Below are 23,477 nucleotides of genomic sequence, written 5' to 3' on the forward strand. Positions count from 1 at the left end.
ATACATATACCGGTACACACAGGTATACATGGGTATGACTACTCTATAGTGTACTCTCCTGCAGAGCACTATACCATGCACACGATACTATATACCAGCGTATTCACCTAATTGGTATTACAGATCAAAATATTTTGGTTCTATAACTAAAGAAATCCTAATTTTGCCAGATGGATCTCATGTAGAAAATTTTATTGGATTATTTAGGCACTTGGTTATGTGCATATCAATCTAACTTCGACTCACTGCAGTTGGGGTATCAAAGAGAATGAAAACAGAGAAGAGGCAAGAGTCCAGAGAAGAGGCAAGAGTCCAGTGTGGAGGTTTCCAAGGAAACTCCCTTTTAGATAAATAATTCAGACATCACTCAGATACATAATGAGTTCTTGTTTTCTCTGTGGAAGATGGAGAGGAGGGGTGGGTGGGAGGCACAACTGGAGAAGGCCACCTCAAGATGAGAGCACCCCCCCTACCTGGCCACCCTGGCTGGCAGCACTATGATTTCCACTGATTTAGTGTGTTAGACACCCACATATTTCACCATAATAAATCCCTAGCTGTTGCACAGCACTGATGGGGATGTGGCAGGAAGTATGGACTCTACTGCCCCCCCACCCCACCCCCATGGACCTGGTGCTCACAAATGCCACTGGGTGGCAGACTTGATGGAAAGTTCTTAACCTTTCTGTATTCCCTCATCTGAAAGGTAAGATAATGGAAATTACTTCACAGGACCGTGAGGAAAATTAAAGATAATGCATGTAATACATCCAGCACGTGCCTGACACATGAGAGGCACTCAGTAGGTTCCCTCTCTCTCTCTCTCTCTCTCTCACACAGACACACACACACACACACACACACACACACACACACACACACACCACAAGCCTTGTTCCAAGAAAACAACCAACTGTGACATTCATTCCCTCTTCTGGTTGTTACTACAGCTAAAATCACTGCTCCCCAGGTCAGACCACTAGGGTTAACTCAGGGATTAGGCACCTATTTCCCTGTAGCTAAGCAGATCAAGGAGTATGACTCATCTGGCAAGATAAACAGGTATGTGACATATTACTAACCCAGAGGACATTTTCAAATCATCTGCATTATCTGCTATCTTTTATCAGTGGAGATCTTAAAACTTTCATTATTTGTTCTCAGTGAAGAGGTTGGTAGGGTTGAGATTTTTTTTTTTAACTTCTTGGCTTTTGTTTAAAAGCATTCCCACGTGAAGACACTCGTAACGTGTTAGCATGTTGGCAAGGTATGTGACAGTTTTCAGTACGTCAGCCTTGGATTGCAGAGGGGCCTGGCACACACCAACGTCCCCTATGAGCTGCCAAGGAGGTTTCAAGCAAAGTGGTGGTAACCAGGGGTAGCCACCAAAATGGTGCCCAGATGGCTCAGGAGGTTAAGGTACTGCCTTCGGCTCAGGTCATTATCCAGGAGTCCTGGGATCGAGCCCCAAATTGGTGGGGGGGGGGCTCTATACTCAGTGCAGAGTATGCTTCTCCCTCTGCCCCCCACCATGCTCATGCTTTCTCTCTCACAAATAAAATCTTGACAACAACAACAAAACTATAAAAAAGGTAGTAACCAACCTGCAATCCCCAGTACCTATTTGGGGCTTAATTAAATGTAGTTTCATAGCCCTATTTCATTTTTCTTCTACTCTGTTGTTAGACTTATTTTCTAGAATAACCTTGTTCTGCATAGTTTAACTGGTCTCTTTGCCCTGGGTTTCTGAAGAGGTTTGCAGTCTCTCCCATCTGCCCAGAACCAGACTGTCCTTGCCATGTCCTTATTTAGCCTTGATTTCTGCATATGAAACCCCCTGCTTGTGGCTCTTGGCTGACACCCCCCCCCCCCACCAACACACACACACACACACAATTCCCCGGAACCTTCGTGATCTCCAATCTCTGACAGATTAACTGCTGTTTCTTCCTAGCAGCCATTCTCCAATTTCTTCCTTGCTAACAGAAACCTGATTTTGTGCAGATATCAGATGAGGAGCAGGATGTGAAAGGAAGGAAGGCGCTTCCCCTAGTCCTAATATTTATGTTTAGTATAAACCATTCACGTAACTCCAGTGTTCTTATCCAAGGATGTGCAAAGCTGACTGAATAGCGCGGTCTAAACGGTCCATGTTTTGAGTGTTCTTGGTGGATTTTCTTTCTTCTTAGAATAAAAAGTTGTAGGGAAGACGGCTGCATGCACACACGCATTCTCACTGCCTCTTCCCTTGTCCTCATGAAGTTGGTGTGAGCAGCTCTTGTTTGCTGCTGCACAGCCACCATTTTAGACCCATGAAGGAAGTACCAAGTGCCAGGCCACCACCAGCACCTCCCACCACGCTGGCTAACAAGCCACCCATCTCTAAGCAGCAAAACACCATCATTGGATGAGGGATTGTTATTTGTGGGATCTTGTATTGTCTTTCGCTTATACCTCAGCACCTGATGGTAAGGGTGTGCTCCATCAGCACCTGATGGAAAGGGTGTGTTACCCTTTCTTGAACTACAGCCCCAGGCCACTGGATGCCTGTGGCCTGGGAGCTGATGGTCAAGGCAAGAGAAATCTGAAGTCAACGGACTGAGAATAACCTCCTGGGATGAGAAAATTCCTGAAAAAATGCTTCTCGTTTGTAACAGCACTCTGCCTTCTACCTACATCAACGATTGGCATGATTAGTCCTATTTTAGAGATGAGAAGATGGAGGATTAGAGAATTGAAGTGATTTGCCAAAGGCTTCAGCACTTGTAAGTGATGTCCGGGTTGTTTAGTTATGAGGCTCATATTTTATACGTTTTACAACTCTGTGTGATAGGAAAGCAATCTGAATACTTAACATGGCTTACATGATGTTATCTCTTATCACTCGCTCCCACTAACAATTTTTACTTAAAATTCCTCAAATATTCGAGGCTTCCTCTTCCTTCTGGGCCTTTGCTACTACTGCTCCCTCTGTCTGGAATATTTTTCCTTCTCTCCATCTGGAGGAGTCTTATTTCTCAGAACTGTGCTAAGATATCACTTTCCCTTGAAAACATTTTCTACTCTTCACATCAGTTGGGCACACTACCCACTATATTTAAGTTGAGCATTTCTGTGCCTACTTCTTGCATAAATTACCAGTACTTTGGGAGCTAAGACTTGATCTTATTCACTGCTGCATTCTCTCGGCCAAGAGCAGCCTCACTGGGTAAAGGTCCTTATTTATCCTTATTCATGGGAACACAGCCATTTTGACCTAGGCTTAAAGTCCACATAGCATGTTATGTATTCTAGGGCTTGAGGCAGAAAATGTAAAATTGCAAAAGCTCCACTGATGATTCTAATGAACATTCCTGGTGATAAATCAGAATATTACGCACCCAAAATTATTTGTTGAGTAAATGCTCTTTTCCAGTTCCTTGATAAGTAAACAGAAAACAAAAACACAGACAAAACAATAACAACAACAAAAAAAAAGTTCAATATCTTCCAACTGTTGTTATATAGATCGATTCAGTTCAGTTACAATCATTGAAGCCACTGTATTGTCTAGAAATTCACAGTAAAACAAGGGAAACAAAACACAAATTATCCAGGAGTATCCACAGTATTCCAACTCCTGAGGGTCATATGGGGATGTTTCAGTATCTGTCACATACTTAAATAGTACAGAAATGAAGTAGGTCAGTTTCCACATGAATCTCCTGATCCCTGACAAAACATACAAATTAGATATTTTTATCAGAGTTTAGGAGGAATTGATGATTTAAGAAAGAAAAACAAGAGACCAGAATAAGAATGTGGATGAGCTATTTAAAAAGCTCATTTTATTCGACTTTAACTTTTCTATTTCTGATAAAATCACTTGGGCGGGGTGTGTGTGTGTGTGTGTGTGTGTGTGTGTGTGTGTTAAATTCCCTATAAACCAGAGTGTTCTGGAGAACTAGGAACTTCAGAATGGATAAAACAGGTCATTGGCAGATGTATTGCCTTGAGACAGAGAACAAAGAGCAATTCCAGATGGCATGCTGGAGATGGTACAGGAAATTCACTAATAATTATATATTAGAGGGGTAAACATTAACTCTATTGAATATCCCAGCAAAACAGAGTCCTTTAATAAACAGTCTGAGATGGTGCTGATAATTTAAAATAAAAGAATTTAGACATGCTTAAATGGAAAAAGAAAAAAGAATTGACTGGATTCACAGAGCCAGAGTTAGAAAAAGGAGGCAATATTATAAAATTTATATGAAAATGGACACAAACTCGGTTTTCCATGTCTTAAGAGGATGTTATATTCTTTTTTAAAAAGATTTATTTATTTATTCATGAGATTCACAGAGAGAGAGGCAGAGACACAGGCAGAGGGAGAAGCAGGCTCCATGTAGGGAGCCTCATGTGGGACTCGATCCCAGGACTCTGGGATCATGCCCTGAGCTGAAGGCAGACGTTCAACTGCTGAGCCACCCAGGTGTCCTGGAATGTTATATTCTTAAAAGAATCTGAGAGGATAGAAAAAAGATACTGAAACAATCATATAGCATAATCCTAAAATATCAGTGTACTATGATGGAAAGAACACATAATTTGGAGTTATTGAGACTCTAAGTTAAAGCCTGGATCTTCTATACTAACTAGGATATGATACTTAAGTCTTCATACTTTCATTTGTAATGGTAACAATTAACCTTTTTGTTCAAGTTTGAATAAGTTACCATAAGTAAACTGTCTGAGACAGAATCTCAAAAAAAAAAAAGTCTTTCAAAAATCACAATTATATATTACTCTACACATAGAGACGGAAGGATGGAAAATAGTTCCCTAAGTTAAAAATTGGTCTGATTAGGTGTTTGACAAAGTTACCACTGCCACAATGCTCTGGTATTTGAAAAAATAAAACATACCATCTGAGGGTTTCCCTAGTATTAGAAGGCCTTCCTCAAGAAGCAGATATTGGCATCAAAATATGCCATACAAAATGGAAATAAGACCTTGCTTGTTTATAGCATTTTAATTCTCAAAGAACTCTTCTTTGTTTAATTTGATTTTCACAGGACTGACACTCCTCCCCCCTCCCCCATAGATTCAGAAATGGATATACAGATTAAGAAGAAATGAAATTTCCAGGTCAGAAAATAGCTTAATAGACTGTCTCACTGTCATAGTTTCTGGCTTTTACCATATGTTCCAGGGTAGTGAGGCAAAATCTGGGGGTAGGATAATATTGTGGGGAGAGATTCTCTAGTGTCCAAGGCCTTTCCTGAATGCAAGACAATAAATGACCCTCTGAGCACTGGAATTAGATCCAGAAAGTGAGGTTATATCACTCTGAGATACAGCAGTTCTTCACTGCAATGGCTCTCTGAAAACTGGAAGCAGAGCAGTGGAATTAAAATAAATATTATAATGCATAGCAAGCCAAAGGGGGGAGATGAAGAGGGGAAAAAATAAGCCATAGCAATTCAATAACTGTCAGGCAGAATATAGAGAGGAGCATATGTTTTCTGAGTTTAAAGCTGATGGCTGAAATGGAAGACAAAAAGAAATCTTTAGAATTTTGTTAGTAGGCAATTCCCAAAGTCAAACTGAATAGAAAATTTTAATTCTGCCTTAAAAATTTTTGAAGCAAGTTGAGAACTAAAGAAAGTTGCAACAAATCCCAGACCTAGCTTAACTGCAGATGGGATCACTCAGTCTTCATATTGGCAATCTGGCCAAAGAAGAGTCACATCCTTCTCTGGAGGATAAATATTATTTTCATCAAGTATCTGTTGTTCTTTCACATATAACCTCTGGCATACAATTTTAAGCCAAGAGAAAGCAAAGGAGTGGGAAAATATAGCCTTAAAAAGTAGTTAATACAAACACGATCAGAGATGACTCAGATGTAAAAATTGTCAGACAATGACTCTAAAATAACAGTCATAATTATGTTAACATGTATAGTTGGAAAGAAAAACATGAGCAAAGAGGTGATTCCAGCAGATCCATGAGAATTAATAAACTGAAAACACTTGAAATGGAGAGATAATCAGAAATCAAGAACTTATTTGGTGGCTAAAGAGCTGACATGACACAGAAGGAGAAAGTATCAGCAAATTTGAAGACAGGTCAATTGAAATTAACTAAAGAAATCAGGATCTCTAAAGGACAGATGAATTTCCACATTCACTAAAGAATTTTTCCCACTACTCAACATATGGATACAATCTAAATGACCATCACAGATGGATGCATAAAGTGTGATCTATATCTATCTATCTATCTATCTATCTATCTATCTATCTATCTATCTATCATCTATCTATCTATCTATCTATCATCTATCTATCTATCTATCTATCTATCTATCTTTCCAAGGATATATATATGATGCTCACATGTCCATTACACATCTCCTGTTTGGCTACAACACACACAATTTCAAAGTTCATAAAACTATTTCTGATAAAATCACTTGAGAGGTGTATGTGTATGTGTGTCTGTGTGTGCATGTGTGTTAAGTTCCTTACAAACCAGAGTGCTTCTGGAGAAATAGGACCTGCTTCAGAATGGAAAGAAAAACAAACAAATGGTGTGTGTGTATGTGTATTCATGTACACATATGAAAACATATGAAAGCAAACATGAAAACAGTTTTTTTTAAGATTTTATTTATTCATTCATGAGAGACAGAGAGAGAGAGAGACAGAGAGACAGAGAGACAGAGAGAGAGAGGCAGAGACACAGGCAGAGGGAGAAGCAGGCTCCATGCACGAAGCTCAACATGGGACTGGATCCTGGGACTCCAGGATCACGCCCTGGGGCCAACGGCAGGCACTAAACCACTGAGCCACCCGGGCCGCCCTGAAAATAGGTTTTAAAAAGAAACTGCCATTTGTGATAATGTTGATGAACCTGGAGGGCATTATGTTAAGTGAAGTAAGTAAATCACAGAAGAACAGATATTGCATAATTCCAGTTATATGAGGTAACAAAATATTCAAGCAGAATACAAGCAGAGAGTAGAACTGTTGCCAGGGTTAGAGGGAGGAGAAAATGGGGATTTACTGCTCAATGGATATAAAGTTTCAGTTATATAAGATGAATAAGTTCTGGAAATCTGCTGTACAACATCGTATCTATAGTTAACAATATCATATTGTACACTTAAAAAAATGTTAAATGGGTAGATCTCACGTTGTGTGTCTCTCCCACAAAGCAAGACAGAACAACAAAAAGTGAAAAAACAAACAAAAACATCTAAAGCAGAAAATGAGAATTATTTTCATATATATGATCCAATTGGGACAAAAAGTAATGGTTTAACATACATGAAATGGGAATCTCAAGTGAAGAGCAGAAAGAGAAGAGGTTACTGGCAATATCTGAAAACATAGTGCTTAAGAAATTTCCAAATTGAAATATACCAACTTAAATATCCGAGAAGCACGGTTACCTCAAGCAACATAAATACAAGAAAATTATACCCAGCAAAAGCTTAATGATGTTGAAAAAAATTCAAGATATAGAAAAAGTCTTCAAAGCAACAAGAGAGAAAAAAGAATGCTTACACAAAAGTGCTGATAATAAGAGTTGTAAGTGCATTACCCCAAGAAACAATGATGAAGAGAAGGCAATGGAATGACTCATTTAAAAATACTGGAGGGAAAAAGGAACTTTTGGCCTAGGATTGGTAGGTAAAAATATCTTTCATAAAAACATAAAGTAACAACATTTAAAGAAGATGCTAACATAGTACTTTCCGAGCAAAGCTGTGTATTAAATGAAGATATTTTGGATGTGTGTGTATATATGTATGCATACACATATCTGCATATGTATGTATACTTATTCATATATTCACGAATATGTATACACACTTCTGTAAACTTATGAATATATATGAATATATCTATATCTATCTATCTTCATACATGTAATGCAAAGGATTCATATCCAAAACATATAAAGAATTCCAATGAATTACTAATAAAAAGGAAACAGAGGCAAAAGTTTCGATTTGATAATTCACAAAAGAAGATACCTATGGTCAATAAGTACATCTAAATTTGTTCAATGCCATTAGTTATTAGGCCAAATTAAAGTAAAACCATAATAAAATGCTATTTCACATGTACTAGAAAGTTAAAATTCCAAAGACAAAGTATAATCAATTACCTGCATTTTTTTTAAAGATTATTCATTTATTTGACAGGGGAGGGGGCAGAGGGAGAGAATCTTCAAGCAAACTCCCTGGTGAACGCAGAGCAGGGCTTGATCCCACAGCCCATGAGATCATGACCTGAGCCGAAACCAAGAGTCCCGTGTTTAATCAATTAAGTCACCCAGGTGCCCCAACTGACAGCATTTTTGATGTTTGATGACAGTTTTCAAGTCCCATTACCCCCTTTCTGGTCCATATCCCAGCATACTGACAAGAAAGCCTGGGTGATCCCTTTTGGGAAACCAGCTGGAGTTTCAAACCATGCAAGCTCTTGCCTACAGGAATCTGTTCTCCAACACCACTCCTAAAAACCATAAAACCTTAAACCATCCCTTTCTACTCTCTCAGGTCATTTTTATTTATTTTTTAAAGACTTCATTTATTTATTTATTTATTTGAGACAGAGATAGTGAGAGAGAGCATGAGTAGGTAGGAGAGGGAGAAGCAGACTCCCCAGTGAACATGGAGCCCGACATGGGGCTTGATCCAGGACTTGAGATTATGGCCTGAAGGCAGACACTTAACTGACTGAGCCATCCAGGTGTCCCCCTCAAGTCATTTTTAGATCTACTTGGAAGCCTGCTTTGTCCTCCGGAAGATGGCTCATTATATCAGTAATAAACCTTTTTATATCTTTTGGTGTGTGTTATCATCATTCTTGACGTTGAACCAGTTTTGCACTGGAGGATTCCATCCTACATCTGTCCAACTACAATACAAACAATACCAAACGTCATCAAGCTTATAGCAAATGGACACCCATACATTTCTCTTGGGTGTGTAATATATGAGGAGCAAGAGAATTTCCCAAGAGGAATGAAAACAGATACCCCAAAAAGACTTATTCGAGAATGTTCATGGCAACCTTAACCCTAATACCTCCAAACTGCAAACAACCTGAATGTTCATTGACAGCATAATAGACAAATAGTGCTATATTCATGGAATTGAGTACGAATAAAAAGAAGTACATAACTACTTGGATGAGAGCTCAAAAATATGTAGAGAGCAAAACATCAAAAATACTATATAGAGAGCAAAACACCAGGCACAAAGGAATACATAAGGTACAGTTCCACTTATCTGAGCACCAAGAATAGGCAATGCTGAAAACAGAAGTTATTGACTCTTTTAGGAAGCAGGCAGCTGGAATTGTTGGAAAGGGGTCAAGGGAGTTTCTGGCATGGTGGAGGTGTTCTATATTGTGTTTCTTTGGGGGGTTGCTATGAGTATATAAAGTTACAAAACTTATTTATCTGAACACTTAAGATCTATACAGTTTGGTATATATAAATTATGCTTCCATTTTATTTATTTGAAAAATAGTCAAGTATACTATCCATTGGGATAATTAATATGATTTTTTAAAGATTTATTTATTTACATTTTTATTTATGAGTCAGAGAGAGAGCACGGGAACAGGGGGAAGAGCAGAGGGAGAGGGACAAGCAGACTCCAAGTTGCACGCAGAGCCCAATGCAGGGCTTGATCCCAAGGGATCCTGAGATCATGAGCTGAGTGGAAACTAAGAGTTGGATGCTTACTCGACTGAGCCACCCAGGTGCCGGGAATAACTAACATGTTAACTTTGCAAACAGGTGCTTCTTTATGCAGCACATGTATAGTTGCTTCAAGGGCACCTTAGTGCCTGGGACATAAAGCTGTGAAGGAGGGATCCCTGGGTGGCTCAGCAATTTAGCACCTGCCTTTGGCCCAGGGCGTGATCCTGGTGATCCAGGATCGAGTCCCACATCGGGCTCCCTGCATGGAGCCTGCTTCTCCCTCTGCCTGTGTCTGTGCGCCTCTCTCTGTCTCTGTGTGTCTCTTATGAATAAATAAATAAAATTTAAAAAAAGAGCTGTGAAGGAATTTAATATATAGACCTGTCTGCCATATGAAGAAACTGAGTCCAGAAATGCAAATAACCTCAGTTTATATGGCTACTTAATGGGGGGAGGCTGGAAAGAGAGAATTTTGCTCCTTTAACTTGAAATCTCATGAAAGCTTCTCTTATGGGAAGTGGACCATTGGATGCTTTCTACCCGTGTCTTTTTCTCAGTACAGCTCTGAAAGCTGATGGGTAAAGGGCATGGGTTCTGTCCATAGACATTTGCATTGCACGAAGAATTCTCAATGCAAGTGACATTGCCTGGGATTTATGATTTTAAAAACTAAAGACTTTCTGGAAGTATTTTCACTGACTAGCCAGCAAGCATGAGCACTGAAGTCTAATGGCATTTTAGAGTATGAGGTAATGATTTACATGACAAGTTCCTCAAGTGTTAAAAATGCTGGCAATTCACTTCCATGAAGCCACATGCATAGAGCTTCTCTCTTCTGCCATGGATTACTGATAAAATACTTTTAATTATATTATGCAATCATCCCAAAGAAAATAGATAGCTTTCAGCTGCTGAGCTTCCTTTCAATGACCTGATTAAAATGCATCAAGGGAGATAGGACCCAGATGTTCTTGTCATTAGCTGATAAGATATTGCTAGTAATCTTTACTGATTGCTGGAATTATAGGAAAAATGCAAATAACAGGAAAAGAACAATGTCTTAAATAGCAGAATATAAACAGTGTCTCCTGCGAGCTATATCTTTGGAGGATTTATCTTTCTTTACCTTTTAATGTTCATATGTATTTTCCCTGGGGTTTGACAGCTATGCCATGCTATCTCTGTTTATTCACAGGAGAAAAAATTACAGCAGTGAGGCAGGCATGCTCTTTGAATTAAATTTATAAATAGTGTTGAATCGAGGCAAAATTGTGAGGTAAGATAACTTTACTTCTGATGCCTCACATGTTCATAGAATAATTATTTTTATTTTGAGTTTCTTAACAGAAATAAATTCTTACTCAAATTGGTATAATACCTATTATACTTGCCTCCAATCTCTGCTTGCTTCTATTATTGAAAACACCACCACATGATATTTGTAGGACATGCAAATCACCATACCTCCAGTCTGTCCAAACACCTGTAAGCCTACAGGATAAACTCATAGAATCATACAATTCTGGAAATTGGGAATGGGGAGATACTTAGTGATTCAATATGCTCGAGGTCAGCAACCTTATTCTGCAAAGATTCAGAAAATGAAGTTTCAGGCTTCATAGGCCATATATTCTGTGTTGTCGTAGCATCCACAGGCAATGCATAAATTTATGGGCCTGGCTGTGTTCCACTGAAACTTTACTCACAAAATCAGGAAGTAGGTCAGATTTGACCCATTGGCCATACCTCTGTGACACACTCACTATGGTCTGATACAGAGTTGAACTTTTAAGATCCTGGAAAATTTATTTTCTGTTCTCCAAAAATGAATGCCAAAGTCCCTAAACTGACAAAAACAAAAAACAAAAAAACAAACAACAACAACAACAACAACAAAAACCCTCACAAACTTGTCCATATGACTTAAAAACAGTCAAAGAGGCACTGCTCACATGTTAGGGCATGGCTTCCATTTAGTTTGTTTGTCATCAAACTCCTCACTCCTAACTGGGCAAAATACACATTCAAACACAATTATACACAAGGACCAAGTGTTCAACCTATTTTACAAAAGAAACTTGGAAGGATGCCCCAGACAACCTTACAATTTATGGATCCAATATTAGAATGCTTACTATACTCTTTGTTGACAAAATACAGTGTCCTTACATTAGGAAAGAAGGATTCGGGGTCAGCTGTATGATCACAGCAACCTGAGCTGGCTGTTTATCACATATAATAATGATTCTGTTTCATGCTCACTGTTGAGGATGACAGCACATTTTAAATAAAAACAGGAACAACAAAGACAACGTCAATATCAAGTCACCTACCTGGATGTTTCATGGTTACTTTCAAATCAACACAGGCAAACCATAATTTTTCTCTCCCCCAATTTTTTCCTCCAATGGGTTCCCCATTCATCTGGTATAAATGTATTTATTGAACAAGTATGTGGGGAAGGGAGGAAGGCATGAATTAAAATTAGAGGGCTGCTTGCATTGGTTTTTTATTTTATTTGAAGGAGAGGCAGTGTTCCTTGTGACATTCTAATTTTTTTTGCTAGTTTTTTTTTTCCTCAATCAAAAGGAGACAAAATCACTTCAGAATTTTCATCAGTGAGAATGAGCATCATCAGTGTGGATAATTTACTGCTCTTGGCTCTGTGACACGAGCACAGTCCCCTGTGTCACAGAGAGCCCTGATCACAGAAGGGTGGACTCCCTGTCAGAGATGACTTCATCAGGGATTAAGCCGCTATGAAAGATGTTTTCAAAGGTGATTCTATAATCCCCCGCTTCCTTCATACTCTTTTGCAATGTGATCTAGACTCTCCCTCCATCCAGAGATGAATTCTTCCCCTCCCCTGGAATCTGATTTGACCTTGTGACTTCCTTTGTCCAGGAGAGTGCAGCAGAGGGATGTTCTGTGGCTTCAGGGCCAAGCCTTAAGAGGCCTTGAAGCTTCCATTTTCACCCATTTGGAGCCCTGTGCCATCATGCATAGATGTCCCACTATCTCACTGGAAAGACCATGTGGACAGAGAGGTGCCTGGGTATTTTAGCCATCTCAGCTGGTGTGCCATGTGATGAAGGCCATCTTGGATCACCACTCCAGCTGATCTGCAGATGATTACAACAACAAGAGTGAGCTCGGGTGAAACCAGAAGAACAGCCCAGCTGAGCCCATTTCACACTGCAGAATCATGAGAAAACAAAGTTGTTATGCGGCAGACATAATGGATGTGGTTAATTCTCTGTGACTGGTCTGCCTGTGCATCAATAAAAGCATATTTGCAATTTCAAGGCACTAAGAAGATGATGAGTTGAGCCTCTGCTCAGCATCTTATTGAGCCGATGGTATGTACTTACCCAGCACTGATCATTCAGAGAGCTTTGTAGATACAGAAAAAGAAGTGAGCAATTACATTTTCTGGCATTTTATGATTTTCAAAGAAATTTCATGATCATTATCTAATTTCTATGAGACATGTACCAGTGAGATTCACAAGGAAGGTATCATGGCCCATATTAAATATTTGAGGGCCTGGAGGTTAATAACCATTTTCTCAATAGCACAGGTAAGAACTGGCATAGTTAAGATTTGAAGTCACATGTTCTAAGTTCAATCGCTTTGATCTTATTACTCTTCTCTAGGTATTAAGCTAGCTTTGCGTGGGAAACTAGGAGATGTATTTGTTTTTTTTCTTTGTTTGTTTGTTTTTTTTTTATGTATCAGGCATTGATTCATTGATTGATTTTTTATTGAAGTTCAATTTGCCAACATATAGTATAACATCCAGTGCTCATCCCACTAAGTGCCCTCCTCAGTGCCCATCACCCACTTACCCCAACCCCCCACCTACCTCCCCTTCTGCAACCTTTTGTTCATTTCCCAGAGTTAGGAGTCTCTCATTGTTTGTCTCCCTCTCTATTTTTTCCCCCTCAGGAGATGTATTTGAAACAGTCTACCATGCAGTCTTTGCAGTTAATGTTCTATCACCACAAATGTTTGCCAGCGTCTAGGCTGAAAAAATGACAGATGGCATAGAGGTCTGTTTTCATTGATCTGTGGGTAAATTGAAGCATATAAAGTGATGAGCATAGTGCCTGTCATGTAGTAAGTTCCAAAAAAAGTAGTGATCATTATCTTTGCTATTATTCAATCTTTACTATAATTATATATATAACCTCCGCCATTCCCTCCAGTACACATACCACATCAGAAACACAGGGCCCGAGGAACTTAGTGTTCAATCTTCAGGAATGAAATAACATTTTGGTGCAAAAAATGCACATTATTTTGTATTTTTGGCATGCTAATATTTTCTTTTTCTTTTTTTAAATTTTTATTTATTTATTTATTTATGATAGTCATAGTCACAGAGAGAGAAAGAGAGAGAGAGGCAGAGACACAGGCAGAGGGAGAAGCAGGCTCCATGCACCGGGAGCCCGACGTGGGATTCGATCCCGGGTCCCCAGGATCGCGCCCTGGGCCAAAGGCAGGCGCCAAACCACTGCGCCACCCAGGGATCCCGCATGCTAATATTTTCAAGTGAGTTTTGACTTTTACCCTTTCTGTAAATGGTATGTGAACCTCTTATAACTTGAATGCTCAAACATATGAGCAGAAATGGTTATTATACCAGGTTTAATTTTTAGCAAAAAGAAATTTTTTCACTTTCATATCTATTTTTCATTTTCTATTTCATATCTATTTTTTAAAAAGTATATAATAATCCTACATAAGAGGTTATAATGAGATTTACATAAGAAGCTTGGTTTAGCTTTTATTGCTAACTCTCTTGCATTTTAGGCTTTAAAATATTTTAGTGATTATTAGTGATTGAAGGTAGATGAGCTTCCATGCTTTTTTTCACTCAGTGATTGCCTGCACTGTTCACTCCTTATGCTTAGCCATATCTCTGCTATATGCCTGACTAAATAAGGCAGTGGTTGTATAACCAAATCCTCTCACTTGCACTCGTGCTCATTTTCCATCCAATATCTGAGTTCTTTTTCCTGTCACGTAAATCTTTCCATTCTTTTCATTATGGTTTGCTTTCTAAGATATCCTGGCCCTTCTTTTAGAATTGAAATCCCCTACAACTAGAACATTGAATGGCAGAGAGAGAGACAGGAGGAGGATCTGAGAGCTATTTTCAGATGAGTTTTATGATTTTCAATTTGGCCTGTACTTGGAATAGAGTTCAGGCAAACTGTGGGTGTGCTTGAGATAAGAAGTAGCATTCAGGTCCCTGTGGTCCTTTGCAAAGACAAGCTCTTTTGGGGGCTGACCTCACTTGGTCCTATTGTGGAAGGTTATTCTGACAATCCGCTTCCAGGTGAGAGGAGCTCAGAATGTGTTCTGAATATATTTTTAAAGACTCAGAGTCAAGAATTACTGAATTTCTACAGAGTCTTGTTCCTTTCTACCTGTAGGGTTTCTGCTGCAGGACAGATGTGCCTTGATGTAAACATCAGATCCCAAATGTGGAACCAAGTCTCAGAGGCCAAAGTTTCTTGATTAGATGTTTTAGTTGAGGGAAGATAAAAATACTTTTCTACAATGAAAGATATTTAAGGTCCACTCTGAGCATTTACTATAATGTATGATATTCTTTGAGGATGATATTCAAATAAATGTCATCGAATGTACTGGATAAAATTAGGCAGTTATGATCTAAGGTAGGAGAGTAGAGGCATTATTTAAGTCTGAACTCCCCAACTCAAGCTTCAATCAGTTCAAAAATCCTTAAAGTCAATAGACTGTGTAGGGATGGGAGAGAGACCCCCTTGGCATTTGGTACACTGGATACTAAATTCAATAGATAGCAGTGTGTGTGTGTGTGTGTGTGTGTGTGTGTGTGTGTGTGAGTGATTGGGTGGGGAGGCAGAGGGAGAGGGAAAACAAGGCTACCCCCATGTGTATTACCGACTACAATCCACAGAATGAGCCTCTTTGGACCTTGAAGCCAAACCAACCTGGACTTGAATCTGACACTTCCCAGCTGTGTGACCCTGGGAAGGCTGCCTATCCGTCTCCAACTCAGTGTTCCCATCTGTACAAGAGGGTTAATGAGAGAATTTTGTTTATATGGTTGTTGTGGCCATGAAATGAGTTCATTTGTTTGAGAACCTAGTGCCTGCCACATAGTAAGCTCAATTTAGATGTAGAGCTATCTTTATAATCTAAATTACACAAGATATCTGAAAGAGCACTATGAAGACCTGTTTAATGCAGAGGGTCATTACCGAATTAAATACCTGATATTTCTCCCCATTTCTTTTGAATCTCCACCCAGTGTTTCTGTTTTGAGTCTGTTTCAGATCAATCCTCCATCAGGCAGCAAAAATCATTATGCTCTTTGGGAATACTCTAGATCATTGCTCTTCTTTCAGAAACCCTAAATCATGTTCCATTTACAACCACACCCAAACTGCTAAACATGACACTCAAAGCATCCCACAATCCCATCTCAACTTAGCCTGTGTTCCAGCTTCATCTCTTATACTGCATTACTCTGTACATCTCCTCCTGCATTGATGCTCCTGAAACAACTGTTCCTCTTTGCCCTCATGTGTCATTTATGGATGTTCGCATTACACTCTTTTTTTTCCTTTGGCTTAAAACTTTCTTCTCCTAATGTTTACTTGTGGAACATAAGTAATCTTTGAAGAGATAATAAAATTAAAATATAAAAACATGTTCCCTGTTGTTCAAAAGTCTATATGAAGATATATGGAAAGCATATCTGCATTTATTTCTGACTTAATTCCAATATATCAATCTGGTAAGTATGGTGTTTACTGCATTGAGTGCCCAAAAGGGGACATGTCTTCCTTCACGTCAACTCACCATTAATTCAACAATTCCTCCACTTCTAAAGCTTCTCTCTTTCTCTCCATATCTCTATTTGATACCTACATCTATTCAATAATTCCTTCTTTGCATTTCTAAAAGAGATCCTTTCTTCTCCATTGCCAGGGTTGGGGCCTCATTGTTGTAATCCTGAGCTCTGACAACTCCCCCTGCATCCAGTCATTACCCTGTGCTTTTGACAGGTCTCAGGTTAAAGAAGGAAATTGTTAAAATGTTAATTCACTTTGCCTATCTGCTGAATATCCTATAGCAGCTTCACTATCAATAGAGTACAGTGCAAACCCCTTTAACAGGTGGAGCCAGTTCCATTTTAGGAGTCTCAGTTACATCTTTGATGCCAGGCATGCATGAAGAACTGTGATGGCTAGAAGGTGAACCCTGTAGCCACCTATTGGAAAAGGGATTTCCGGAAAAGACCAGGAGCCTAAGCATGCAAGCATGACCCTGTCACATTGTTTCCCCTCTGGAGAGAGAGGGACAGATGAGGAAGGGATAATTCTGAATGCAGCCCCGGGTCTATATTCAGAATATCATCTCATCATTTCCCCTGGAAACACAACTCAGCTTGAAAGGAAGTAGCTGCAGTAAGATAATTGCGTATTTTAAAGGTTCTTAATTAGAAGGGAAAAAGTAATCTTACAGATATTAAGAGAACAAAGTAGCAGCATATATGAGAAACTTAGGTGCCTTGACTTTTATTCAGTGTCATTACAGCTTTCTCATCTTATGGACAAAACAAGACAAGAAGTGGGATGATAAATGTTACTTACAAGCCCATGACATGATTTAGGAGAAATGAAGAGGGTTCTTCTCTTTATATTTAGTCTAATGGAAAGATCTGAGATCTCCTTCTATGCCTTTGCTCTACTTTTAATGTGAGCAAGCTATTTCTCCTCAGAAGGCCTCCATCTCCTCATCTGTCAAAGAGTCTTAGAAGTTCGGATTATTTACACACTTTTTTTTTTTTTTTTGTCCAAGGAAGAGCATGGATTCTGAGTAGAATTCCAGCTATATTTTTTTCCAGGGGTTTTGAGTACATCATTCCACATTGATGCAACTGATGCAACATTCCTCTGTGGCTCAGTCAAAGCAAGGGTAACCCTGCACAGAGCCAGCACACGAAGGGATGCTCGCACAGGTATCTCTATCACAAAGCTCCTTCCTTATTCATCACATCTTAAAATGTAAGAATCTGCTTTCTTTCAGTCAAATCCCCATCACAAGAAAATACTGGGAGGTAACAAAGTTCTTGGCTTACACAGGATGTGACATGAAGTCTGTGAATCTACTAAGATTTAAGACAAATTGTGACCAATGATTTGGAGGGAAAGTGGGAGAGAGGGAGGAAAGGGAAAGAAATATATCCCCGTAACCCTAAGTGAATCCAGTTGAAATAGAGACAAAAGAGCTGTAGCATACAAAGATATATGATTAAAATAAGGGGATCACTAACTTAGATTTAATATTGATAACCATAATCCATTCAAATAAACAGATTTTGACTTACGATTTGTCTGATCATAGACCAAAGTCTCTTTACTTAGGATCTATGAACATTGTTCTTCACAGGAATTACTCTGTATAACTTGTTGTTTATTTATATCTGCGCTCTTGCCCTTGCTTTTTGCATTTTGTGAACTTCTTTTAGTGCTTGTGGAGGAAGGAAACAAGACCTATCTGAAAGGCAGTGGACCGAGTTATTTTGCCTGGGTAAGCAGAGCAGGAATATATCCTAGAATTGGTGAAAAGGGTATGCCATGGGATAAAAGGAAAGTGAACATGGAGCCAGCCTTCGGAAGTTGTGAGCTAAAAGCCACTTTTCCAAGGAATCTCCATCCTTCCTTCAGTTCTCATCTCTGAGCAAGTGTACATAGTAATTGCTCAATGAATATTACACTTTGCAACAACCACTAAAAAAAAAGTGATTTTATTCCTGCTTGTTAACTTGCCTATTCTCACTCCATACTTTAGCATTTTCCAGAATGTCATATAGTTGGAATCATACCACTGATACAGATTTCGTGTCCTCAACTTTAATTAAAAGCTAGATCCATGTAAAATTGACATTCAGGCATATACCATGGATGGCAGATGTGAAACTCCCCTCAAATCACTGCCCTAGGGGATTGCCAGAACCATTTTTTTTTAGTATTTTTTTTCAAAAGTTTATAATTCTAAGGACATGGAAATTTCCAAAGAGATATCTTAATATCCAGTTAGTAATAGTTACAGAATAATAAGGCCAGTAAAGTCTTAATAATTAGTTATTGGTTATCTCTCATGGTACGGGCACTATGGGAGTAGGCTAATACTTATCATTTGAAGTATTTAGAACAATTCTGCAAATAATTATCATTTTATAAATAATAAACTGTGGCGAATTGACAGTGATACTATTATTAAGGTCACTTTATAGTTGTTCATTCACATTAAGCATTTGGTAACGTCTGATGCCTAGACCTTGTTCTTTTTCATAATGTAAGCTTCATCTTTCTTCTTAACTCAAATCAGACCTTATTTTTGTTGTCTCTGATGCTTTAAAAATGTTTGGGACCTCCTCAAGACTAGTTTTTTTTTTGTTTTATTTTTTTCTGGCTAATTATAACCTTGAATATGAAGGTCGCCAGTTGTCCTACAGGGGCCACTGAGAAAATATCTCTACATATTCTGCTCCTGTATTTATACAATAAGTAATGTATATAACATGGTCTATATCAAACCTCATTTAAAAAGATGGAGTTCCCAACAATTTACCCAGCTGGTTACCATGGTTACCATGTAACCAGCTTGGGATCAATAACACTGTATGATTAACTACATGCTCCTACTTGAAGATTATCTTCTCTGTGCAGCTATACCACCATGCTGTTATGGTGTTGATGAAGGGGCTAGGAGCTATGTTTAATGTGCAAAGTAATAAAGGACAAAACCAGGGCTGTGGCTTCAAAAACAACTACTGATTTGGCAAATATAAATGAGGAAATCAAGGTATTTTCAAAAAACCATCTGGTTTACCGCTGTATCCAAGCATGGTGGAGCATGTTTCTGCAAAAATGACTGGTTGGGGAACCTGAGAGTCTGTTTAGAGGAAGCTCAGAAAATCTTCTAGAACTTAAGAGAGTATCCAAGTTTAAAGTTTATCTCAAGGACAGTACATTGAGTTTTACAGAGAATGTATAATTTGGAAGCATTTTCTTATCTGTTTCTTAAAATTTTCCACTTCTCAGCCCCGAGGGGACTGTACTTAAATTCTGATAGTGTTGTGCTAAGGGAATAAGTAGAAGAAGATAAAAAAGCTAGAAAACTGTGAGTGCATCCTAGCACTTTCTGCAACAATTAGGAACCAACACCCTTGGCTAGACATGAGAACCCTTGCTATGGGCATCAGGAGCATAGGCACTGATATTACTGTTTATATCAACAGTGGTACTGATGTTTGGAACCAGCATGGTGGAGTTTGCCAGTTTCTTCTATTTCTGTTTGTGCTCAAAAGAAGAAGAAAATGGGTCATCAAAACAACTAGTTTAATGATGATGCAGGAGACACTTTTTTGTGACTCACATATATATTTAGGATAAAAATAACAATGATGGATGAGTGAACTGAATTTTCACAGAAAGTATGAGAGCCAAGTCAAAGGACTAATTACAGGCAAATCTGAAATAAATACCTGCAACATGTTTAGGAGGGATATTAGTAACATGTAGCATATTTTATTTTATTTTTTTATTTTATTGGAGTTCAATTCGCCAACATAGAGCTTAACACCCAGTGCTCACCCCGTCAAGTAACATATTTTAAAAAACACAGGATATAAATCAAATGTATCTTTTAATTTTTTAAAATATTTTGTTTATTTATTCATGAGAGACACAGAGAGAGGCAGAGAAAGAAGCAAGCTCCCTGTGGGGAGTCTGATGTGGGACTCGATCCCAGGGTGGCAGGAACATAACCTGAGCCAAAGACAGATGCTCAACCACTGAGCCACCCAGGCTCAAATGTATCTTTTTAAGTGTAGGGATTATTAGTAATATTGGCTTTCATTTTATTGTATATACAAAGAGAGATGAGCCCAAGATTTCAGTATCATCCTATGGTATTTACTGTTTGAACAGATTGAATTCATTTTGCAATAATTGTTTCACCTTAAAATATACAGAAAATTGATTAAGTATATATGTTAAGTGATACCAAGTGGAAGATTTTAGGTCTAGAATACTGAATATCACTAACTGGCTAAGCATAATTACTATGCCACTTTCCAGTTCATAAAATATTCTACATACATTTCACATTTTGGATTACGTGTTTTATTTCATTTTATAGAAAAAGAAATGGAGGTTCAACTGATTTTTTCCAAGTTTGAATGGCTAGTAACAAAGATTATTTTGGAGTTTGCAATCCTGCCTTCCAACTTCATAATCTTTGTTTACTGTATTACATTATGCAGGAGGTAGAATCTTGGATTAATCCTTTCTGTATCTGTTTTAATTTTTAATAATTGTGTAAGAACATAATGTAATAAAAAATTTGTGCCTGACAGTTATTAAGTATATGAAACTATGATCAAGTGTAGGAGCACTCATTATGTTCTTTTTAAGATCTTTATTTAAATTGTGCTCAAGGAGGGGGAGGGGCAGAGGGTGAGAACCTCAAGCAGACTTTGCACAGAGCATGGAGCCTGACACCCCACTTGATCCCATGGCCCTGAGATCATGACCTGAGCTTAAATCAAGAGTCAGACACTTAACCAACTGAGGTACCAAGGTGTCCCTCTTATTATGTTCTTAAATTTGCCCATATGAGTTCTCTTACAGAGATTGGTCATAAGAAAACAAACCCAAAATAGCACCAAAACATTATTTTTATTAATATTTGAGTAGCAAATACCTAAATAAATATATTTAAATATATAAGGTAGATAGCTTGAACCCAAAGCAGAGACTCCAACTAATTTTATTCTAGAACTAAAAGAAGAGAGGATGTATAAAGAGGAATATCTCCTTGATATCAGAACAAGTCTGAGCATCTTGATGGGAATACAGCTAGACTTAGGGTCCTTCCCATGGAAGTCTGAAGGGGAATCAGTTCATGAGTGTTTATCTGGTTTTGGTGGGCTTGCTCTATAGAATAGGGTCATTATGTAGGATGACATATTTAGAATCCTGGGCTATTTGGTCTTAATCATAGAAGTTCAAAATCTTATATCTACGTATCTCACTCTTCTTTTCTGAGTAATCGACTTTACATATGGCTCTTACACATGAGAAGAATATTATTCTTGTCTGGATTCATGTAGAAAGCCTGAAGTTGGTCTTGGGATACCTGAGCTTTAAGGAGGAGACATTGAGTGATGAACTAGAGAGCTAGAGAGAATATGGGGAAAAAGAGAATGGGTTTTAGAAATAATTAGGGAGTAGATGCTTTAGGTGATGTGGACAAAGATAGAGAAGTACAGAGAAAGGCCCAGGATTCTGGCTTGGGTAACTCTGAATATGAGTGTTGTTTCCTGGGGTAAGGATGATGAGACAGGAAGAATTTGAAAACTGAGATTTTATGCCCCAATGAGATATCAGTGTGAATGTATTTGGAAATAAATTGTCTGAGGAATAAATGATAGAAGTGAAGTGAACAGGTAAAATTTTGAGGCAGATCGTAGTTGTACTTATGGAACTTACTGGAATTGTCTAGTAAAACAGTACAGAATAAAGGAAGGTAACCTAGGGCAAATATCTGAGAAGTTCCAATGTTTAAAGTCAAGTGCTGAGCATGAAAATGACAAAAAGAGTGAGGAAGAATGGCCAATGGCATGAGGAATAAAACAATATCCAGTGACTTGACTGGTAAGGCAGGATGGCTTTAGAGAGGATGGCCACCCAGAGTTGGGACTTAGTGGTGGCAGCAGCCTATCCATCCCACTGCAACAGCAAGAAAAAGCTAGAAAACTTTAAGAAATCATGGTTTTAAGACTTCACAGAACTGTGGAAACAACATGGACTAGATATATTGTAGTTCAGAGGTACGTGAGGCTCACAGGCCAGCTGCCTCCTTTCCTAGGAGTATTTGCTGTCCTGGGTGTGGACTGAGAAGGAGTGTGTCCCATGTCCAGTGACTCATCCAGGGAAGGTGATCCCAAGAACCTTCAGCTGTCAACTGAGATCAACGTGACAGATTAGGAACTGAAGATCCCTGAAGGTACTCCTGAAGACTTGCTGAGTTCTGAGGCTGTGCTTGAGACTTGAGAAGCGGTGTCAAGGGGTAGTGGCTAACAGCTTTAAAAAGCCAGAGTAAATCTCCTACAGTCCTGAGATTCTTTTTTTTTTTTAAGATTATTTATTTATTTATTCATAAGAGACCCACAGAGAGAGGCAGAGACACAGGCAAAGGGAGAAGCAGGCTCCCTGTGGGGAGCCCCATACAGGACTCAATCCCAGGACCCTGGGATCATGACCTGAGCCAAAGGCAGATGCTCAACTGCTGAGCCACCAAGGCATCCCAGTCCTGAGATTCTTGAAAGACAAAATCTGTGAGAGGGAAGTGACCTGCCTCAACACAGAGGGGTTGTCCTCAAGACATTTCCAAGTGAATGATGTTAAATCACAATATGTCAAACCTTGTGGAAGCAACTAAAACAGTACTTAGAAATGAAGGTCCAGTGTCCATAGGAATACTCTATGGAATAATATATTTTATACATAAACACACGTAAACAAGAAAAAGACAGATAATTCAATTTAAATAACAATAGACAAGAACCTTGAAAAGCTGTTCACTAAAGATAATTTTCAAGTGGCCCATATGCATATGAAAATGTGTTTAACATTATTGGTCATTTAGGAAATTAGATTTGAAAGCAAAATGAGGTAGCCCCAAGAGTATCTAAC

The 23,477-nt window shown here is 38.6% G+C and overlaps 1 long non-coding RNA gene across 5 annotated transcripts in view; it reads left to right on the forward strand.

Annotated features, from left to right (window-relative positions):
- The first annotated feature begins 12,495 nt into the window (after positions 1-12,495).
- Positions 12,496-23,477, forward strand: part of LOC111090417 — a 66,117-nt gene continuing 55,135 nt past the window's right edge. For 3 of the 5 annotated variants that reach the window (XR_005371808.1, XR_005371810.1, XR_005371811.1), the window contains exon 1: positions 12,496-13,070. This is a non-coding gene — a long non-coding RNA (uncharacterized LOC111090417). Of the gene's footprint in view, positions 13,071-13,659; positions 13,764-23,477 lie in introns of all 5 variants that reach the window. The other 2 variants (XR_005371807.1, XR_005371809.1) reach the window with 1 other exon arrangement.

The sequence above is a fragment of the Canis lupus genome, chromosome 17 (genome assembly GCF_011100685.1).
Source record: "Canis lupus familiaris isolate Mischka breed German Shepherd chromosome 17, alternate assembly UU_Cfam_GSD_1.0, whole genome shotgun sequence".
NCBI classification, from domain to species: Eukaryota; Metazoa; Chordata; class Mammalia; order Carnivora; family Canidae; genus Canis; species Canis lupus.